This window comes from Rhipicephalus sanguineus, chromosome 1 (genome assembly GCF_013339695.2).
Source record: "Rhipicephalus sanguineus isolate Rsan-2018 chromosome 1, BIME_Rsan_1.4, whole genome shotgun sequence".
Lineage (NCBI taxonomy): Eukaryota > Metazoa > Arthropoda > Arachnida > Ixodida > Ixodidae > Rhipicephalus > Rhipicephalus sanguineus.
The window spans coordinates 321,949,853-321,957,249 of record NC_051176.1 but is presented as its reverse complement, the minus strand read 5'-3'; positions in this window follow the sequence as shown (position 1 = coordinate 321,957,249).

Below are 7,397 nucleotides of genomic sequence, written 5' to 3'. Positions count from 1 at the left end.
GTATCATGAGCGAGCGCATACATAGAGATAAAGAACGACCGAGGAAGGGGGAGAGGCAAAAGCAGCTTATTGAAGAAACAAGAATAACTGTGCCTACAACCATTCCTAAAGCACGCCATGGCGTCAGAATATCATCCAGTCACTGCGGTATCATGAGCCAGCGCATACATAGAGATAAAAAACGACCAAGGAAGGGGGAGAGGGGGAAGCAGCTTATTGAAGAAACAAGAATAACTGTGCCTACAACCATTCCTAAAGCACGCCATGGCGTCAGAATATCATCCAGTCACTGCGGTATCATGAGCCAGCGCATACATAGAGAAAAAGAACGACCAAGGAAGGGGGGAGAGGGGGAAGCAGCTTATTGAAGAAACAAGAATAACTGTGTCTGCAGCCCTTCCTGAAGCGCGCCTTATCGTCAGAATATCATCCAGTCACTGCAGTATCATGAGCGAGCGCATACATAGAGATAAAGAACGACCGAGGAAGGGGGAGAGGCAAAAGCAGCTTATTGAAGAAACAAGAATAACTGTGCCTACAACCATTCCTAAAGCACGCCATGGCGTCAGAATATCATGCAGTCACTGCGGTATCATGAGCCAGCGCATACATAGAGAAAAAGAACGACCAAGGAAGGGGGAGAGGGGAAGCAGCTTATTGAAGAAACAAGAATAACTGTGTCTGCAAGCCCTTCCTGAAGCGCGCCTTATCGTCAGAATATCATCCAGTCACTGCAGTATCATGAGCGAGCGCATACATAGAGATAAAGAACGACCAAGGAAGGGGGAGAGGGGCGAAGCAGCTTATTGAAGAAACAAGAATAACTGTGCCTACAACCATTCCTAAAGCACGCCATGGCGTCAGAATATCATCCAGTCACTGCGGTATCATGAGCCAGCGCATACATAGAGAAAAGAACGACCAAGGAAGGGGGAGAGGGGGAAGCAGCTTATTGAAGAAACAAGAATAACTGTGTCTGCAGCCCTTCCTGAAGCGCGCCTTATCGTCAGAATATCATCCAGTCACTGCGGTATCATGAGCGAGCGCATACATAGAGATAAAGAACGACCGAGGAAGGGGGGAGAGGCAAAAGCAGCTTATTGAAGAAACAAGAATAACTGTGCCTACAACCATTCCTAAAGCACGCCATGGCGTCAGAATATCATCCAGTCACTGCGGTATCATGAGCCAGCGCATACATAGAGAAAAAGAACGACCAAGGAAGGGGGAGAGGCAAAAGCAGCTTATTGAAGAAACAAGAATAACTGTGCCTACAACCCTTCCTGAAGCGCGCCTTAGCGTCAGAATATCATCCAGTCACTGCGGTATCATGAGCCAGCGCATACATAGAGAAAAAGAACGACCAAGGAAGGGGGGAAAGGCAAAAGCAGCTTATTGAAGAAACAAGAATAACTGTGTCTACAACCCTTCCTGAAGCGCGCCTTATCGTCAGAATATCATCCAGTCACTGCGGTATCATGAGCGAGCGCATACATAGAGATAAAGAACGACCGAGGAAGGGGGGAGAGGCAAAAGCAGCTTATTGAAGAAACAAGAATAACTGTGCCTACAACCATTCCTAAAGCACGCCATGGCGTCAGAATATCATGCAGTCACTGCGGTATCATGAGCCAGCGCATACATAGAGAAAAAGAACGACCAAGGAAGGGGGAGAGGCAAAAGCAGCTTATTGAAGAAACAAGAATAACTGTGCCTACAACCCTTCCTGAAGCGCGCCTTAGCGTCAGAATATCATCCAGTCACTGCGGTATCATGAGCCAGCGCATACATAGAGAAAAAGAACGACCAAGGAAGGGGGGAAAGGCAAAAGCAGCTTATTGAAGAAACAAGAATAACTGTGTCTACAACCCTTCCTGAAGCGCGCCTTATCGTCAGAATATCATCCAGTCACTGCAGTATCATGAGCGAGCGCATACATAGAGATAAAGAACGACCGAGGAAGGGGGGAGAGGCAAAAGCAGCTTATTGAAGAAACAAGAATAACTGTGCCTACAACCCTTCCTGAAGCGCGCCTTATCGTCAGAATATCATCCAGTCACTGCGGTATCATGAGCCAGCGCATACATAGAGAAAAAGAACGACCAAGGAAGGGGGGAGAGGGGGAAGCAGCTTATTCAAGAAACAAGAATAACTGTGTCTGCAGCCCTTCCTGAAGCGCGCCTTATCGTCAGAATATCATCCAGTCACTGCGGTATCATGAGCCAGCGCATACATAGAGAAAAAGAACGACCAAGGAAGGGGAGAGAGGGAGAAGCAGGTTATTCAAGAAACAAGAATAGCTGTGTCCACAACCCTTCCTGAAGCGCACCTTAGCGTCAAAATATCATCCAGTCACTGCGGTATCATGAGCGAGCGCATACATAGAGATAAAGAACGACCAACGAAGGGGGGAGAGGCAAAAGAAGATTATTGAAGAAACAAGAATAACTGCCTACAACCATTCCTAAAGCACGCCATGGCGTCAGAATATCATCCAGTCACTGCGGTATCATGAGCGAGCGCATACATAGAGATGATGAACGCCCAATCTAATGCAATAAAAATACTAGAACATGCCTATCTGCATGGTTGCACATTTCTCAAAAGTAAAGCTAGCCTTATTGTACTAATTTAGTAGCCTTCATGTGTAGGCTGACACCAAGTTCCATTGTGCATCCCATTTAGAGGTGAAATTAGAGGTGACATGGTGATAGGTGGCCATGACAGCTCTGTGCATGGCCTTGACGTCACCTTTGTTGGTCTTCAGTGCCCAGCCATAATAGGAACTGAGCTCGGTAACCAGGTCGCCAGTCAGTTTTCCCCGGCCACCTAGACTCTCAGTTCCGGCCCCCTTTTGCTTGGTAATATGGTTGCGCAGTGCTGTGCCCATTCGTTTTTTAACATGGTTGACACAGTCCTCCTTGTTGATAGGAATGTATATAGCCATATACTTTGGCTTCCTGTAGCGCGAGGAAGGTGCGGCTGTCACCATTGAAAGTATCGTAGTGTATCTGAAATTGTCTTCTTCCAGTGATCGCTGAAAAACTTTAGTCCAGCTTCCGCTTCCATTTCCCCAGATATTTTGCTGGAGTTCTTATGGCATACATGCCTCTCCTTCCACGACTGGTACTTTGGATCGTCCTCTTTCGATCCCCGTTCGCACGCAGCGCAAAAACTGCTGAGTACCGCATAGTCAAGGAATAACCCCGTAAAAAGTTCGATGACAGCGCCAACACAGATATGGGAGGAATGTCCACGCGTTATCCACGAACCATCGAAGGAAACAGCAATGGGTCGCCGAGCTTCAGTTAGTTGTACAGATTCCGAACAGCGAGCGCGCTTTCAGACATGCACTTATCGGCAGCTGCAGTCGCGGCGGGCGTCAGCTTCGACTTCTGATGTGCCTGCCATAGGCGTGCGCAGGGTTCACCATCAGGAGGGGGGGGGCGAAGGTTCATCACAGCGCCCCCCCCCCTTGTAAGTCAATGTACGAGGCAGATTTTGCGCCCCCCCCCTCTTATGTGACTAGAGGGGGGTCAATGTATGGGGCAGATATTGCGCCCCCCTTTTAGGTTATTAGGGGGGGGGGCGGCCACCCCCCCCTGCCCCCCGTGCGCACGCCTATGGTGCCTGCCATGTATGCATGCCGCGGGAAGACACATTCATTGTAGCGAAGATGTCATTCAGTGCTGTTTGCTGATTGCCAGTGGTCTTCATAGCGCGTGCGGCAAGAATGGTCACAACGAACGGGTTACACGTTTTTGCAATAACGCGCGGCGAGCTCCACACCGGCGCGTTATCACCGCAGATCTCGCACGACGTAACAATCTTTACGGCGAGGCCGTATTCGCGCTCACCTATGCGCCCTGACACATCGCCGCCGCGCCCTTTGCACTTCACGTTCGACTGCAGAGCGTTTATTGCGTCGAGGCTCACCAGAGCGAAGCGCGTCTCCATCACATCCGAGCCAGCCGCGGCGTCGTCCGCGGCAGTGTCGTTTGCACAAGCGAGAAGAGCCGATTTTCGCGTGTTGGCCGGCGTTGACGCTAGGTTCCGGAGTTTTACTTCCGCGTCCTTCTCGATCTTCAACAAATCAGCGGGCTCCAACATGACGGTGTCGCGCCGAAAAGTCTGTCGAACGTGGTCGCTGTCAGAGCCGCTTTCACCCCCACAGTCAGCGTCTTCGGCGGCGTCTTCGGGGGCGCTTGGCACGGGAGGCAATCTACCGTCGACATCTTCTGAAGGTGACCGACACTTCTTTTGAAAGTTGTACACTTTCCGTTTCTTCGTCCGTCCAGCGATTTTGTACTTCGTAGCGAACTTTGGCGTTGAGTTCGGCATGGTTGCGCGTATCAGCCGCGTTGTCCGATGCGAACACCCGCGGCCCGAGCAGACGACTGTGGAAATCCGCCAATGGCGTGCGCGCTCACTGTCACTTGCACTGCTAGACCAACAGGACCGCGTAAAGTCCCTAGATATTTCCCTAGGACCGCGCATCGGGACTAGCTTTTCGCGGGCTTTTTCTTGGTGGCCGCTTGGCGTATGCAGTAGTGGTGGCGCGAAAAATAAAAAAAGAAACGTGGCTCTTTCTAACGGGACCAAGATGGCCGCGATCAGAGACGTAGAATGGCAGCTGCGCGTCCGGCAAAAAGCCCATTTTTGCGCGTCCGTCGGGAAATGTTCTCGTCACATGCATGAAATAAAACGCTACTGCGGCTAAAATGTCAATCCAGGACGCGTGAAAATTTGCCAGATTATGCATCAGTCATTGTAGAATCCGAAAATAACATTTTCGAAAACACGATTTTGTTCGCGATTTTTCGGTCTCTAAGACCCGTGTCCCCACTGTCTACCGCTCGGAAAAATTTTTCTGGTTGTGGTGAAAATGAGAAGATCGTTCGTTACATCGGCGGCAACGAGCATGCTTTTGCCCCATAAAAAATGAATTATATTTTTAATTTGATGTTGAAAACCGTGAAAGAATGACCGCTAGCGTCACCCAACGGCGATGTGGTTCAGTCTACTGGTAGGACAAGAAATCCTCGCAGGTAGACTCATTTTGCTTAAAAACAAACATGCATAACTTGAAATTGTATTTTACGCATTTCAGGCACCTTTCGGTTGCGTCAGAGAGTAATTTTTTGCTTTTTTCTCTCACGCATCCAAGAAGGTAAGCGGTGGCGCTGCATGCGGCGCCGTCTTCGATTTCGTCTGCTTCAACTCATGCGCTATGCCATGTGACTCTCCGTGCTGGTCGTACTGTGCCGCTGTATTGTTGTTAGGATGTCTCACTTCTGCTACGCTGTGAAGGCGCGCATTTATTGTCTCTTTTTGATGAATCGACTTGGCTTGAACTGCGGCAGCAGTGCTAGAATAAACGTAGAGACTGCGATTGCAGCAAAACAAGTGTTCTGTAATCGTATCATAAGGCTTCATTTAACCGCTTGCGCGCTGAAAACGACTGTTACATTCATTACAATAGTGTTTAGCGAAAATAAAGTAATCCTACAGAAATCACATGTCCTTTCAGTTTTAATTTTTACCGACACTACAATCGTCATCGCGTCCACCAACCAGTGTTGTGGGCATGTTTCACGCCATTGGAATAGAGTAGCCACTGCTATTTTTTTCGTTAATGAGGTTTAATTAAATAGTCATAATTATATTTCTAACTCGACAAGTACTCGCCTAATAGTCAAAATGTCAATGAGGCGTATGTAGGCATGTTCAAATGGCATCTAACTGCGCTACTTTCAACAACGTGCTAATTGCGCGCTCATTTTTTCCGTTTGATCAAGAAAGCCCGCGAAATATGAAAAGTGACACGTGACTAGAGTGTTGCGCGCGTTGGGAACCAGCGCCCTCAAACAGGCTCCCTATGAGGCAGACAGTATTAAGGAAAAAATGCAGAAAGAAAAAAAAACGCATCGCCCTATCTGCCACTCCGCGGCCTAGAAACGCATCGCTTGGCTTTACAGAGTCAGGCCGTAATCAGAACACCTGCCGCGTTATCAATGAGAACAGTCGGCCGTGAGATATGGATGATTGCGGCGTACTATCGAACGGATTGAATCCCAGCGAAATTGCACGCATATCCCTTGCCAAAATGCGGAACGCTGTCTTTCGCAACAGGCAACAGGCAAAGCGGTTGTTTGCAGTAAGCTTATTTGAGAGCGCTTGTTTCCTTTGCGGGTGGGAGCGTAGTCACGTGTTATTTTTCATATTTAGCGGGCTTTCTTTATCAGCCGGGAAAAATGAGCGCGCAATTAGCACGTTGTTCAAAGTAGCGCAGTTAGATGCCATTTGAACGTGCCTACATACGCCTCATTGACATTTTGACAATTAGGCGAGTACTTCTCGAGTTAGAAATATAATTATGGCTAATTAATGAAACCTCAATAACGAAAAAAATAGCAGTGGCTACTCTAGTGTACTAGGAACAATATGCTGAGGTTTGATGCACGTAACGCCGTTCCTCTTTTTTTAAATCGTGCTGCGTGATAGCTGGGACACCATATATATATATATATATATATATATATATATATATATATATATATATATATATATATATATATATATATATATATATATATATATATATATATATATAGTATTCATAGAGCTGATCAGATGACTTGCTTTTCAAAACTGTTTGTTTTAAATCAAAGCAGAATCTGCACAAACAGATTGTGAAGTTTAGAAAGTACACCCACATTTAACCTGATCATCTGAGCATTCCATCAGCAAACTTCCCAGTATTATGGTGGCTGGAGGGGGAAGTGTGACGGGCGCTGCATCCCCGCCGTGGCAGAGGGATGCGCGGAACGCAATGAAAGTTCTGCGGCCGTATAATGTACTTTTATTCCGTGTTCCGTATTCCGCTTTCCCTGTTACGTCATGCTTGAAGCGCCGCCCACGCCGGAAGCCGCGACGTTTTTTGAATTTGGCCAATAAAAAGCGCTCGTAGCCGCCCATAGCTTGTTGAGCAAGACAAGTGTGGCAGTTGGCGTTTTTTACGTAGGAATTCTGGGGAAATCTCTAGCATTTTTAAGGTATTTTCGGAAGAAAAATTTAGGGGCTTTAGTGACTTTTTGGCTGAGGGTCGCAAAGGGGCCGTATAACTCTTTTATTTCGTCCGCGAGCGTGTGACAAAAGAACAATTGTACGTAAATGAAAATAAATTTGTTTTATGAGCTTCTGGTGCTAAGGTTAATGAAGCGTATTGCAAAGAAAACGCAAAACAAACGTATTTTGAGAGTCGTAGCCACATGGGTGTCGCTTTTGCATCCAATCCAAGTCGCTTAAGGTGACTGTTGCGAGAAAAACAGCTGATCGTCTCTGCGAGCCGTGTTTTCTGTTCTGTCACCTATAATACTGCGAAAAGAATGTGATCG